This window comes from Dromiciops gliroides, chromosome 5 (assembly GCF_019393635.1).
Source record: "Dromiciops gliroides isolate mDroGli1 chromosome 5, mDroGli1.pri, whole genome shotgun sequence".
Classification (NCBI taxonomy): domain Eukaryota; kingdom Metazoa; phylum Chordata; class Mammalia; order Microbiotheria; family Microbiotheriidae; genus Dromiciops; species Dromiciops gliroides.
The window spans coordinates 78,097,889-78,114,587 of NC_057865.1; positions in this window are offsets into that span (position 1 = coordinate 78,097,889).

Below are 16,699 nucleotides of genomic sequence, written 5' to 3' on the forward strand. Positions count from 1 at the left end.
TCATGCTGGACCAGTCTCCCTTGCCTTTGATGAGGGGAGAACCTAGTGTAGTGAATGAGGTGGGAAACACTGGTTCATACTGTTCAACATATATTCTGCCATTATTTTTTGTTTTTGAAAAACAAATATTTGTATGGTTTATATTTCATAGGTACAGCTAATAATGTTGAAAATTTAAGTAATACTGGACATGATTAAGTATTTTAAGAATTGGTTTCCTTAGCTCACTAAAGTGATTGAAGTAACAGTGGGAGAAAACAAAATACTATAAATTTGGAAATTAAGGGCCAAGAGAGAAAAGTCAAATATTAAGAGGCAGGGAGCCTGTGAAAATGCACCTAAACTTAAAGATCATACAGATTTTTTTTTCAGTATTATTTTGCTTGCAAGCTTTTGCTTAAAAAGAGGGGAAGACATTGTTATGTTCTGGAGGGAAAGATATCTTTTGACAATGCAGAAATTGATGTTCTGTCTTTTTGAATCTGTACCCAGACCAATTGAAACAATAGGACAGAAAAGAATCGGAATTTTTCTCATTCATTTGACTTGGCAGAAGATGGAGACATATAATAACACAGGATAGTAATCATCTGCCTTCTGGTGAATGTGGACAGAATCTGAGATAGGGATTTATTGAGCAGAATTCAAGTGTGGGCAAGTTGAAAGACAGGATTGCTTGTGGAATTTGATGCTTTAATCCCAGAGATGGAATGATAGGCTCTGGGATAGCGCCATTGTTAAGCTTCAGAAGAAATACCACCCAGGTGCCTGCACATAGCAGCCCCTCTGTTGGGAATGAAAAATAATAAAAATTGTCACATTTCTTTTTCTTTAGCCTAATTTACTATATTACAATGATGAGCAATCATTCCATTTTGGTTCCTGTATAGTAGTTAGAGTAGGTAGGTAACTGTAGAACATGCATTCTTATCCATTTCGATGTGGAATAATATAGCGATATGGTACAACTCCTTGGAGATTACAGGTTATAGTGGTTGTGAGGGTGGGGGCAGGAAAGTGCTTTGTAAATCTTAAAAAGAGTCTTGTTTTCTCTTTTTCTCCATTTTTTTCTACCCTCCCCTTTTTTTCTCTCTTTTCTTTTTCTTTCTCTTCCTATGCAAAGTCTATAAAATTATGATCATTTATAGTATTATTTTCAAGGTACCCAGTGTGTAGTCATGTTATCACATTCTCCCTTCACATATTCATTCACATAGTAAATTTAGGGCCTAGCACATATTGAGCACCTAATAAAAGATTGTTCTCTAACTGGTGATCTCATTCACTGGTGCATATCAGTGAATCATAGTGATTTACAATATTTTATAGTTATCTAAGGAATTGAGAGGTTAACATCCACAAGTAGTTGCTGTCAGAGACAGCACTTGAACCTGTGGCTTCCTCATTCAAGTGCCAGGTTTTTGTCTGAATGTGTGTGTACAGTGCACATGTACATATAAGCATTTGTGCGTGTCAGTATATACATGTGTGTGCATGGTGCAGTGCATATGTGTGTGTATGTGTGTATACATGTGTGAAAGAAAGTGACAAAGCAAGAGAAAGAATTGGTGAGAGAGAGAGAGAGAGAGAGAGAGAGAGAGGAGAGAGTTATTGGGAAAGGAAATGAATAGGGGATTTTTAAAAAATCTGTCCAGTGGACCGATTCAGTACTGTTACAGCTTGGGTTTTATCAATACATCGGACAAAGGGAGGTAAAAGTAGCTCAGAGCACAGTTATTCTGTTCATTTAAGCCATTGACACTGATCTTCCCAGCCTAATTGATCCTTATGGACTGCTATGAGGACTGATCTCTTTCCACTCTTGACCTGACAGGAGGCCCTTCCTTGCTGGAGGTGAAGTGGATGGCAGGTTGGAATTATTGCAGGGCAGCAGCATCAGTAGCAGCAAGTCGGCTCCCCTCATGCCTGCAGGGATGGGACAACTACAAAGATGAAAAATAGATTGTGGATGTTTTTACATCTGCTTATCTCTGCCAGGAGGGGTATAAAGGAAAGAGGCAGCAGGAGGGGAAACACAGAGCAGGAAAACAGATGGTAGGAGGGTAAAAGGAAATAGATGACTTTGATAAATATACCTTCATAACAAATTAATTAACAGGGGGTAGGTTGCCAAAGTTCAAAAAATGGAGCCTAAGTGGCAAAAATAAGGTAGTGATTTTCTCTCATTATTTTTCTCCCCAGTAGTGGGCATATTTCCACAAGAGTAGCTGGGGCCTTGTGGATCACAGTAGTTGGAATTGGAGATAAAAAGGTATTTTGAATGTTTTTGTCCCCTGAATGAGGCCTCCACTACACCTTTGAGAAAGATATTGCACAAAGTCCACCAGACTGCTAGCATTAATGTACTATGTAAGGGTGTAGTTTTTAGAAATGGAAAATTTGATAATGGTCTGTTTCATACTATTGCTGTCCTCTTATATGATGGTTTATAGTGGCATGATGGAAAAAGGGGGGAAGAACTGGAGTCACATGACCTAGGTTTCAAGGATGGTTTTCCTATTTTCTACCTATATCACTTTGACAAGTCAGGTAATCCCTGTCCCTCTCCAAACCCTATTTTTCTTATCCATAAAAGAAGGAAAATAAGACTTGTACTGTCACAGAATGTTGGTTATGTTTCTAGTGGGGAAATATTTTGTAAATCTTAAAATACATTATAAATGTGAGCTATCATGTACTATATGTACAAAGGAGAAGTCAAGTCAGGAGGCAATTATTAAGCATATACTATACACAGACATTGTGATAAGTAATGGGGATATAAAGAAAAAAATAAACTCTTAAGGAGTTTTCAGTATTATGGTCATTGGTGATCAGCAGAGAAGTGAGCCAAGATGGAGAAACTGTCAGTCATGTGAGTTCCACCAAAAAAGTCAGAGGCCCAAAACTCCCAGAAGGAAGAATCCTTTGAGATGCCCACAGTGATGGTGATGTGTTGGTTTTGCACTGAAAAAAACAAAAACAAAAACAAAACCCAACCGTTCAATAATATCCTTGTTGAGAGAAATGTGAGTTGTTCCCTACCATGATTAGGAAAAGGATATGGTAGTATTTGTATTGTTGTCATCATCAGACATTTTCCAATCATCTCCTATATGCCAGGTGCTGTGCCAAATCTTGGGATTACAGGGAAAGGCAAAAAAAAAAAATCTCTGCTCTCAAGAACCATATGGAGTAATGGGAGAGACAGGAACACTCTCTCAAATGGAAGATACTAATATTAAAGAGAACTAAGAATGTCTTCTTACAAAAAGTGCACAGGCAGGAGTTAAAATGAAGGAACGCAAGGTGAAACCAGTGTTACTGGATTACAGAATATGTGTGTGGGGTAAGGTGTCAGAAGACTAAAAAGATAGTAAAGTTGGAAAAGACTTCAAAAGCCAAACAGATGATTTTCTATTTAGTCTGGCAGATAATAAGGAGCCACTGGAGTTAACTGAAGAGGGAAGCAACACAGGTCATAGCTTTAAGACTTTAGCCTTAAATGCCAATCTGGAGGCAGTAACTGAATAAGTCCAATTTACTACAAAGCATAGAAACAGCTGTAAAACTCAACTAATTAGGTGAATTTTCCAGGAGATGGATCCACTGAGATCCCCCTGACATGGAACAAGGTTCCCACCAATCCAATGCAGTTTAATTTGTAGACCAGAGGAAGAAACTTTGGAAACCAAGAAAAGAAAGCCCTTTCTTAGTCAAGTAGCCATTACACCTTTGACCCCACTTCCAGCAAAACCAATGTTGACATAGATGAACACCAGCATGTTGGGTGGATTCTCTCTGTAATATCTATGTGAAGACATGAATAAGAATTGTATTCCTGGAAGAAAAAGCAATCTATTCTTACCTTTTAGCCAAATCTTTTAGATCTGTGAGATTTCTTCTAAGTCAGAAAAAAACTTTGGAAAACGTTTTTTTCAAGCAGCTGAATTAACATTTTATAATGATTTGAATCAAAAAATGAAGTTGCACAATCATGGTAAAAACAAACAAAAAAAAGTCAAAGTTTTATTTAGAAAATTTAGAATGTTTAAACAAAAACATCAATGTTAATATAAGCATACCTTTAGAGAAGATGATTTTGGAAAACAAATGACTCCCTTCATTCTCGTCAATGGTAAACAAAAGGAAAATCTTTCTTAATTTGGGTAACAGAAAAACATTCTCAGTCTTGGATTTCTCACCATAAACTGGACTTTCTCTCTTCCCATAAGAACAGATCTTGCTTCACATTAAACATAGTGGTCTTCCAAGTGGGAGCCTGTACATAATTCTTGTGTGTGTGATAACCAAAGATGATTAGCCATCTTACTCTGGCTGCAACAACCAGTAGTTATCTATGTAAGACTTGTCTCCAAAATAACTATATCAGTAGATCTGACTAACTTCCAGATATTAGTATGCTTTTCCTATGTTGTTTAAGTCTTCTATTTAAGAGATACAGAGGACCTCAGCAAAGGACACAATTATAATCTTATTTCTATTTTTTTTAAATAATGTTATTAAAATTTGTATACTTTGGTACAGGGAGTGAAAAGGTATGGATGGGTTGCTATCTGCACCAATGAAAGGAGTAGCCATACAAGATCATGTATCCTTTGAATTATTTTGATACATATTAAAATAGTGTAGTAAATGGAGTCTTGGATTTGGAATCTTGAAGACCTGAATAACAATCCTGACTCTGAATCTTCCTAGCTCTTTAACTCATGACATGCCACTGAAATACTATGTGCCTCAGTTTCCTCAACTATAACATAAGGATTTTTCTTTTGAGATATAAATCTATCATCCTTGGTGAAGAGTTTGTCTCCTAGTACTATAGGAGTGACATGAAAATTTGACCTGAATGTAGCAGAAGATCTAGCAAATGGTTTACGTGAGTTTCCTGAAACTTGCAATTGAGGGGAACAAAATTTTCTGATGGGATGAAAAGGTATTTTGATAGCAATACCATGAAGTAGATATGTTCTTGAAAAGAACAAATGAATTTTGTGAGAATGTAGACCTTTATTCTTTGTGGCACTGAACAAAGGGCTTGAACAGACGAATGAGATAGAGAGAGAGGAGGATTTCAGCTCAAACTAAATATAGTACACATTGGGATTTTTCCTTCTTCCTCTTATTTATCCCATTGCATTGGCCAGATAGCGGGACTAGTGTTTGCCTTAAAGTCTGTATCATGTATTGTAGGGTTCAACAACAGTGGAGACTAGAGAAAAAGAAAAGAAAAAAAACAGCAGCAGGAAATTGAAGGGAAATAGTAAAAAAAATAGAGCAAAGGGCCCATCACATCTTTTTTGTAGAACTTCACATAAGGCTTTGTTTTTTAGAAAGAGATATTTATATGCATCTTTGTAAGTAATGGTTTGCTCCTTCAATGTTTCCCCGATTTCCCCTCTTTCTTTTAAGAAAATACTTTTCCTAGAATACTCTGATGTGAAATCCCTCAAAATGTTTTTGAGGTCTTCACATCAAATATAGCAGTAATAAGTATGAGCACCTTCCATTCTAAAAGGAAATCCAGAAACACAGTCTTCCTTCACAGAATGTGAAAGATAGATGGAACCTTCAAAATCTGGAAGTGCAGCCCCACTCGTTTCAGAGGGAGCTGAGAGAGGGAAGTGAATTAGGTACCAAGCCACAGAGTTCTTAAGGAGCATGACTAGGATCAAAATCACATATTCTGACTCCAAATCCAATTTTTTTCTCTGGTTCTACATTTTCTCTCTTGAGTAGGAAGGAGTAAGGCTTGGAACTAAAGAACAGTAAAAGTTCTAATTAATCATACCATCTTAAAAGGATCACGCTCACCTTCCCATAAGAAGAAATCTTGCTTCACAGACAACACAGTGGTCTTCCAGGTTGGGTCTAGGACATAATGTGTGTGTGTGTGTGTGTGTGTGTGTGAGAGTGAGAGAGAGAGAGAGGGGGGGGGGGAGGGAGCAAAGATGATAAGCCATCTTACTCTGACTGCAATAGTCAGTGGTTATGTATGCAAGACTTGTCTCTAAAATAACCAAATCTTCTCCTCTCCTCTTCTCTTCTCTCCTCTCCTCTCCTCCTCTATTCCTATTAAAAACACTAGAGAGCATAGGAATACATGGAGCTTTCCTTAAGGTGATAAACAATATCTATCTTACAACATCAGCAAGTATTATGTGTAATGGGGATGTTAGAAGCATTTCCAATAAGATCAGGAATGAAGTAAGGATGTCCATTATCACCAGTATTATTGAATATTGTACTAGAAATATTATCCTTAGCAATAAGGGAAAAAATTGAAGGAATTAGAATAGGCAAAGAAGAAACGAACCTATTACTCTTTGCAGATGATATAATGATATACTTGGTGATATACTTAAAGAATCCTAAAAAAAAAAAAAAAGTAAAAAATGACTTGAAACAATTAGCAAAGTTGCAGGATATAAAATAAATACATACAAATCATCAGTATTTCTATATATGACCAACAAAGTGCAGCAGCCAGAGATAGAAAGAGAAATTACGTTTAAAATAACTGTAATTAATATAAAATATTTGGTAGTCTACTGCCATGGCAAACCCAGGAACTATATGAACACAATTACAAAACGTTTTTCACACAAATAAAATCAGATCTAAACAAATGGAAATTTCACATGGGTAGTCCATGCTATTATAATAAAAATGACAATTCTGCATAAATTAATTTATATATTCAGTGCCATACCAATAAAATTACCAAAAATTCATTTCATAGAGTTAGAAAAAATGATTTAAAAATTAATGTGGGAACTTCCAGGGTGGAGCCAAGATAGTGGAGGAAAGGCAGTGAGCTCTCAAATTCATGACATGATCGCTCCAAAAACCATCCAAATAACACCATAGGACAATTCCTAGAACAACAAAACTCACAGAAGGATGTGCAGAAATCATCTTCTCACCAAGGACAGCTTGGAAGGTCAGGAAGGAGGGAGCTGCTGTGCTGAGACTGGAGTGGAGCCCAACCCCACAGTCACCCTGACACAGATCCAGTCCCAGAAAGGCCTTGCCAGAGAAAGAGACCCGCCCCCCCCACCTCCCCAGAGCCTCTGAATCAACTGCAGTGCCAGTGTCATCTGGAACTAAGTTCACAGTTTGGTGAGAAGGCTAAGCCCTTGGCAGGGGGGAGATTACAGGGGTCTATGCTGGTACTGAGACAGAACTTGGGCTTTTTACCCCTACTAGGAACCAGGAGGTAGGCTTGAGTACTGGTGACCCAGATGGGGGAGGAGCACAAGCTTGTGGGAGTTGACAACCATAACACACAAAGCTGGTTGATTACCAAGTTGGTTTCAGGTTATCTATGGACCAGGGAACAGGCCAGGCAAGTGAAGAACCTGCTCCTCCTTAAATCATTCCATCTGGGACCTTCTCAAGCTTTGGATAGTGCAGCCTGGAAACAGTGCCCCACTTTAAGGAGCTAAAAGTCAAGGAAAAGAAAGGCAAGATGACCAGACAGAGAAAGGTGAGGACCATAGAAAGTTTCTTCAGTGAAAAGGAAGATCGAGGTACACCCTCAGAGGAAGATGTCAATGTCAGGGTCTGTATATCTAAGACTTCCAAGAAAAATATGAATTGGTCTCAGGCCATAGAGACTCACAATGTGAAATATCTTCTGGGAAAAACTGCTAACCTGGAAAATGGGTCCAGGAGAGATAATTTGAAAATTATTGGTTTATCTAAAAACCATTATCAAGGAAAGAACTTAGACATCATCTTCCAAGATATTCTTAGGGAAAATTGCCCTGATATTATAGAAGCAAAAGATAAAATAGAAATTGAAAGAATCCACTGATCACCTCCTGAAAGAGATGCCAAAAGGAAAACTCCTAGGAATATTATGGCCAAATTCCAGAGCTCTCAGATCAAGGAGAAAATATTGCAAGCTGCCAAAAAGAAAGAATTAAAGTACTATTGAGCCCCAATAAGTATAGCACAAGATCTAGCAGCTTCTACATTAAAGGACTGTAGGGCATGGCATATGATATTCCAGAGGGCAAAGGAATTAGGATTACAACCAATAATCACCTACCCAGCAAAACTAATTATAATCTTTTAGAGGAAAAAAAATGGGACTTCAATGACAAAGAGGACTTTCAGTTATTTGTGATGAAAAGACCTGAACTGAAAGGCAAATTTGACTTTCAAATACAAGACCCTAGAGAACCATGAGAAATTGGATTTGGGGGACATGCCTGGGGTTGTGCAGTGGGTGACTGTCTTCTGTCTGAGACTGAGTTTTGGCTGGGATCCCCCTGGGTCCACAATGGATGCTTTGTCCACCGTGTCATCTAGCTGCCCCATGATGACATTTTTAGGGTTAAATTGAAGGGTGAGGAGAATGCACTGGGGGAAGGGGAAGGTCAGAGATAGCATGGGGTAAAATCCCACATGAAAGAAACAGGAAATGGCTTAAGAAGTAGGGGAAGAGATGGGGGAGGAGCAGGGCAGTAAATGAATTTTACACTCATCAGAATAGGCTCAAAGACTTTAATCTCATCAAAGTTGCCTCAAGGAGGGATGAACACACACACACAATTGGGTGGAGTAATCTATTTAATCTGGGCAGTAAATGAGCCTAATGCTCATCAGAATTGGCTCAAAGACCTCAATCTCATCAGCATTCGCTCAAGAAGGGCAAACCTAAACACTCAATTAGGTGGAATACTCTATCTAACCCTGCAGGAAAATAGAGGGGAAGGGGATAAAAACATCAGAGAAAAAGAAGGGAGGGCAGATTGGGGGAGGGGACAGAAAGAAGCAAATCTCTTTTGAAGAGGGATAGAATGAAAGAAGATAGATAATAGAGTAAATATCATCATTAAGGGAATAGGATGGAGAGAAACAGTTAATAGTAATCATGAAAAAGACAAAAGAGGAAAATTATATAAAAATATTTATAGCAACTCTTTGTGGTGTCTAAGAATTGGGAACCAAAGGAATGTCTGTCATTTGAGGAATGACTGAAGAAGCTGTGGTATATGATTGTAGTGGAATAGTATTGTGCTATAGGAAATGACAGACAAGATGATACCAGAAAAACCTGGAAAGACTCATATGAACTGATGTATTGTGAATTAAGCAGAACTGGGAGTACATTGTGCATAGTGACAGCAATATTTTTCAGTGAGCAATAGTGAATGACTTAACTACTCTCAGCAATACAATGAGCCAAGACAATCCCAAGGGACAAATGATGAAGCATACTATCCACCCCTATAGAAATAACTGAAAAAAAAAGTGCTTGTGGATTGTACATATATAACCTATATCAGATTGGTTGATGTCTTGTGGAAGGGGGAGGAAAGGGAGGGAGGGAGAAAAATTTGGAACTCTAAATCTTATAAAAATTAATGTTGAAAACTACCCTTACATATAACTGAGAATAAAATAAAATAAATGTTTGTTGCACTGAAAATTAAAAAAAATAATAATAATAATCTAGAAGAATGAAAGATCAAGTATATCAAGGGAATTAATGAAAAAAAATGCAAAGGAAAGTGACCTAGTAGTACCAGATCTAAAATTATAATATAAAGCAGCAACCATCAAAACTATTTGGTACTGGCTACAAAATAGAGGTGAACAGAAATAGAGGATCAGTGTAATAGTTTAGGCACAGAAAACAGAGAAGTAAATGAATAATAGCAATCTCTTGTTTGATAAACCGTAAGACTCCAGATTCTGGGATAAGAACTCAGTGTTTGACAAAAGCTGCTGGGAAACCTGGAAAATAGGATGGAAGAAACTAGGCATAGACCAACATCTTACACCATACACCAAAGTAAAGTCAAAATGGGTTCATGATGCAGACATAAAAGGTGATACCAGAGGCAGATTAGAAAAGGAAGGAATAGTTTATTGTCAGATCTTTGGAGAGGGAAAGAATTTATGACCAAAGATCCAATTGAAAACATTATAGAATCCAAATTGGATCATTTTGACTACATTAAATTAAAAAAAAAGGTTTTGCACAAACAAAATCAATGCAAACAAAATTAGAAGGAAAGTAGAAAGATGGGAAACAATTTTTCTCCCCTGTGTTTATGATAAAGGCCTTATATCTAAAATATATAGAGAACTGAATCAAATATATAATCATACAAGTCATTCCCCAATTGAGAAATGGTCATAGGATATTAACAGTCAGTTTGAAGATGAAAAAATTAAAGGTATCCATAGTCATATGAAAAAATGTTCTCAATCACTACTGATTAGAAAAATACAAATTCAAGCTACTCTGAGGTACCACCTCACACATATTCAATTGGCTAATATGACAAAAAAGTACAATGATGAATGTTGGAGATGATGTGGGAAAATTGTAACACTAAATGATTGGTAGAGCTGTGAACTAATCAACCATTCTGGAGAGCAGTTTGGAACCATGTCCAAAAGGCTATAAAACTGTGCATACTCTTTGACTCAGCAATATCAATATTAGGTCTATATCTCAAAGAGATCATAGAAAAGGGAAAAAGGACTCACATGTACAAAAATATTTATAGCTACTCTTTCTATGGTGGCAAAGAACTGGAAACTGAGGTTATGTCCATCAATTGGGAATAACTAAAGAAGTTGTATATGAATATAATAGAATAATGTTTCACTATTGTAAGAAATGATAAGCAGATGGATTTCAGAAAAAAATCTATTAAGAAATAAATGAATTGATGATGAGTGAAATGAGCAGAACCAAGAGGACATTCTACACAGTATCAACAACATTGTGTGATGATCATCTGTGATAGGTTTAACTCTTCTCAGAAATACAATGATAAAAAAACAATTCCAAAAGACTCATGATGGAAAATGCTCTCCACATTCTGGAAAAATGCTATGGATTCTGAATGCAGATTGAAATATACAATTGTCATTTTTGTTGTTGCTTTTTTATTGTTTTTTCTTGTTCATTCTTTCTTGCATTGTTTTTCCTTTTTCCTGATTCTTCTCTTTCAACATGACTAATGTGGAAATATGTTTAACAGAATTTTAATATATAACCTACATAAGATAGCTTGCTGGTTTTGGGAGAGGGAAGGGAGGAAAGGAGAACTGAAAAAAATCTTTACATGTAATTGGAAAAAATAATTAAAAATAAACAATTAAATATATAAATTGATAAATGAATGAAGGAATGAATAAGTACATATATGAATAAATAAAATAGATAAATTAACAATTTTAAAGCAGATTAGGTAACTGAGATGAGAAATTTGTTTACCTAATTTTAAAATATATCTCTAGATTTATATTTTGTATATATGACATATATGACATGCACACACACATACACACACACACATATATAGATGAGAGAATTCTTTATGTTATTGAAATTTCTGGACTAGATTTGCATGCAAAACATTTTATTCTTCCAATCAACCACATATTAAAAAGTTTTAATCTTTAATTCTACCCTTAAATCTGACTGAACAAATGAAACAGGAAAATCAATAACTTTAGGATTGTATGAAATAAATCACACAGAGGGATGATGATTATTCTGGTGATAAAAGCCCCTTTGATATGAAATATGAGAGAGTAATAGTTGAGGCAATATCATTGTTATTATTATCATTTTTATTGTTATTACTAATATCAATATAAATTTTATTATTATTTTAACATTCATTTTTAAAAATTAGTTCTGAATTCTCCACCTCCCTCCCATCCCTCCTCTGTTCATTAAAAGTCAAGCAAAGTGAAATCAATTATGAATGTTAAATAATGCAAAAATATTTCCACATTAACCATGTTGCAAAAAGAAAAGCAAGCACATGTATAACCTATATCATATTGCTTGCTATCTTGAGGAGGGAGAGGGGAGGAAGGGGGAAAATTTGGAACTCAAAGTCTTATCATAATAAATATTGAAAACTATCTTTACATATAATTGGGGGAAAAAAACAAAATACTATGTAGAAAAAAAAGAAATGCAAGAAAAAATGCTTCAATCTTTACTCAGACTTCTTTTATAAGATATAAGCCAGGCCATCTTAAACTTTTTCCACTCAGGGCCCCCTTTTGCCTAAGAAGTTTTCATGTGATCCCAGGCATATAGATATATAAAACAGGTATATAAAACCTTCTACTGTTGCAAATTTGTTTGTGAATTCCAAATTCAGTTATGTGACCACTAATGGGGTTGTGGCCCACAGTTTCAGAAGCTTTACTATAGGGGCAGCTAGATGGCACAATGGATAGAGCACTGGCCCTGGATTCAGGAGAACCTGAGTTCAAATCAAGTCTCAGACACTTAACACTTACTAGTTGTGTGACCCTGGGCAAGTCACTTAACCCCAATTGCCTCACCAAAAAAAAAGAAGAAGAAGAAGTTTTACTATAGTCTAATTGTATTCAACTCAAATAGAAATAGAGCCAACAAACTGGAGGTAAGAGTCCTTGTTGGACACATGTTGACTTACAAAAGCACATATTCGTATTTTTTTGTTTTATTGTATTTTTATGTATTTTGTTAAATGTTTTCCATCTCAATAGTATTTTCAATAATTAAAGTCTTCATCATTCATTTTTGTAAGATTTTGAGTTTCAGATTTTTCTCTCTCAATCCCTCCTCCCATCCCAATATATCCCTTGATATAGGTTATACAGTACAACAGTGTCAAACATATCTCCACCTTAGTCATGTTGTAAAAGAAGAATCAAAACCCAAGGCAAAAAGTACAAAGAATAAAACAAATAAAAAACTGAAAATAGTATTCCTTTATCAGAAACATTGTCTGTAAACATTGCTTCTCAACTTTCTTCTTTCCTTCTAATCCTGGTTGCATTTTTTTTGTTTGTGCAAAAACTTCTTGATTTAATGTAATCCAAATGATCCATTTTGGATTCCATTATTTTCTCTATCTTCTTTGGTCAGAAATTCTTCCCTTCTCCATATATCTAATAGTAAACTATTCATTGGTATCCTAATTTCCTTGTGATATCACCCTTTATGTTTAAATCATGAGCTCATTTTGAATTTATCTTGTTATACATTGAGAGATGTTGGTCTATGCCTAGTTTCTGCCATGCTATTTTCCAGGTTTCCCAGCAGTTTTTGTCAAATAGTGAATTCTTATTCCAGAAGCTGGAGTCTTTGTGTTTATGAAATAGCAGATTAATATATGTATTTACTACTGTGTCTTCTGTACCTAAACTCTTCCACTGATCTACCTTAAGTATTTCTGAATTATATTGTAATCTTATTCCCCAGAATTCAGGAGTGTTGTGGCTTAAGATTTGACACCTCTGGTGTAAGGAATATCCATTGAGGAATTTCACCCCATCAATACAATTAACCCCTGCTCTACAAATTATGATCTCACAGAATTGCTTGGGACACTAAGATTTTAATTAAATTATCCAGAGTTTCATGGCCATTATGTATCATAGGTTTTCCTGTACCTAGGATTTCCTGATTCCAGGGGCAACTCTACTGAATTATAAAGCATCTCTTTCTTATGTTTCTTAAATAGCCAAGTAAGTACAAATATTCTGGATTGGTAGTGACATCCTATTTTTTGTTTACTTCAATCACATTGTTTTATTCTTACTGTTCAATAATAATAATGGAGGCACAATTTGAGAAGCTCTTTCAATTCTTTGATATTTATTATGAGTCAAATGATAAACGAAACTGATGAATTGGTTATGCTTCTCCATATATTGGTGATTTAAAAGAAAATTCTCAACTTCTAGCTTTCCAATTTGAGACAAGTATATTCCTCAAATCCTCTTCTTTCCATGGCTTTACCTCTTTCTCTCCTCCACTCATCTAAATGTTTTTAAATTTTCTTATTCAAAAGATTTTCTTTTTCTTTTTGATTGCAACAATATTTCATTGAGCCATTGTGTTGCCAACATTGGCAATGCTGGAGGGAAGATCAGTTGAAAGGACATCTCTCATGTCTTTTCTTGCCTTAGGCCCTAAAATGCCATTAGTATGTATGTGCAAAGCACATAATGTAGATGAAGCCATCATCACTCATGGATTCAACCTTTAACTGCCATCAACAATGAAAAATGTTCCCTGTTTAGGACATGGAGGAGTAGACAATTCTTCCAGCTGTGTTGGTAGTGAGTGCAAAATGCCGTTCGCTACAGGCAGCCCATCAATTTTCAACATATTCTAATTTCCTTGGAGTCTGGTTAGCTTGTGAGAGGCCCCTGACTGGGCTTACTTCCTGGGTGAAAAGGGCAGAGTTAATAGTCTTGTGATCACTGGGGCCGCAGGAATGGATTGAGATGGCCAAATAATTTTATTATTTTTCAAAGATGACAAGCAAAATCAGACAAAAAAGACTGATTATACACATATAAAACCTAGTCCTCATGAGCAATAGAACAAAGCTTCTTAAACTGTGAGTAACTCCATATGGGGTCATGTAACTGGATGTGGGGTTTGCCAAAAAATAATTGGCAATAGTAAAAGGTTATATATACCTATTTTATGTATCTATAAATTCAGGTTTGCATAAAAACTTCTCAGGCAAAAAGGGGCCATGAGTGGAAAAGTTTAAGTTAAACATATATTGACTGAACAATAAATATTTATTTCCCATTTTTTGACTGACTGACTGAATGAATTAGAAAATACAATGTAGAAAGCCACATATGACTTTTGAAACCTAAATGGATTTTGAAATATATAGATAATACTTGATATTTCAATAATTTATTTTTAATATATACCTTTCATCTTTTATATACATTGAGCCATTTTTCTCACACTGATTAAAATAGGAATAGGAAAAATACAACAAAATTAACTCTCTCTTCAGTTAAGGTTGATAATATATGTGGGGCAGCTAGGTGGCACAGTGGATAAAAAAATGGCCCTGGAGTCAGGAGGACCTGAGTTCAAATCTGGCCTCAGACACTTGATACTTGACAGTGTCTCTCAGATGTGTGACCTTGGGCAAGTCACTTAACCCCCATTGCCACACAAGAAGAAAAAAAAAGAAAAAGAAAAAAAAGGGAGAGGGCATATTTTTTCATTTCATGCATGGAACCATTTCATAATCATTATACAGGTTTTTTTTCTTTATATTATATCATCATAATTGTGAATATTTTTCAGCATTCTGCTATTTCTTGTGTATCAGTTTTTAAGTTTTCCCATTCTCTGAATTCTTTATATTCATAGTTTCTTTTAGGGAGTATTGTTTCCTTTTTAATATTTTTTCAATTAGTGAAAATCCATCTTTTCACCAATCTACACCTTTGAAAAAGAAAGAAAAACCAAGTCCTTATGACAAATGCACATACTCAAACAAAATAAATTTCAGCACTGGGTATGTAAAACATATCTCAAACTTACCTGAGACCATCACCTCTCTATCAGCTGGTCATATTTCCTTTGGAAATATAGTTAGTCATTACATTGATGGGAATACTGAAGTTTTTCAAAGTTGTTTAACTTAACAGAATTTACATTATTGCACTAACTAGGCAAATTTCAGTCTACATTGATTTACTTAACTTTCCATGGTTCTTTGGAACAATCCCTTCTAAATTTCTGATTGCACAATAGTATTCCCTCATGTTAATATGCTACAATACATTCAAACATTCCCTAATTTATGGGCACTCCTTTAGTTTCCAGGGTTTTTTGCCAACACACAAAAAGTCACTATAAGTAAATAAGTAAATACATGCATGTGGTTCATTGGCTTCTTTCTTTTATCTCATTGGAGTATAAACTCAGTGATGGTATTATTGATAAGACAAAGGATGTGGTCAATTAGTGACTTCTTGGGAATAGTTCTAACCTAGAATGGCTAGAGCAGTTCACAGTTCTATCAGCATTGCATTAACAATACCTATTTCCCTTTAATACTTGTTATATGAGATTTTTTTCAACTTTGCTAATCTGATGGTTGTGAGGTACAATTTTAGAGATGCTTAACTTTGCATTTCTCTGTTGGTGATTTGGAGCATTGTTCATGTGGGTGTTGATAGTTTGGAATTCTTCCTCTAAAAACCTTGACCACTTTTCAGTGGGGAATGACTCTTATTGTAAATACAAATCTGCTTCCTATCATCTTAGAAGGAAATCTGCATAAGAGAAACTTCATACCAATATGATTTTAAGTTACCTTTTACTTTTACAATTTTAGCCACATTGGTATTATTTATATAAACCTTGTGATCAAAATTGTACATTTTACCTTTTGTAATCTTTCTATCTCTTGTTTTAGTGAGGAATTCTTCTCTTGTCTATAGATTGTAAAGGTAATTTCTTCGTCGGTACTATAATTTGTATGTTACCCTTTGTGTCCAATTCTTTTTGTGTGTGGGGGGGGGGCAGTGAGGGTTAAGTGACTTGTCCAGGGTCCCACAGCTAGTAAGTGTCAAGTGTCTGAGGCCAGATTGGAATTCAGGTCCTCCTGAATCCAGGGCCAGTGCTTTATCCACTGTGCCACCTAGCTGCCCCTTTGTGTCCAATTTTTGCATTTCTTTGAAGCTCATCTTCGCAAATGATATCAGATGTTCTACACCTGGTTTATTTCAGATTTTTCCAGTTTTTCCAATCTCTTTTTTCAAATAGTGATTTCTTACACCTATAGCTGGGATCTTTTGGTTTATCAAACATAACTTCTTTGTTCCATTGATCAGCATCTTCATTTATTAAATAGTTATTAAATTG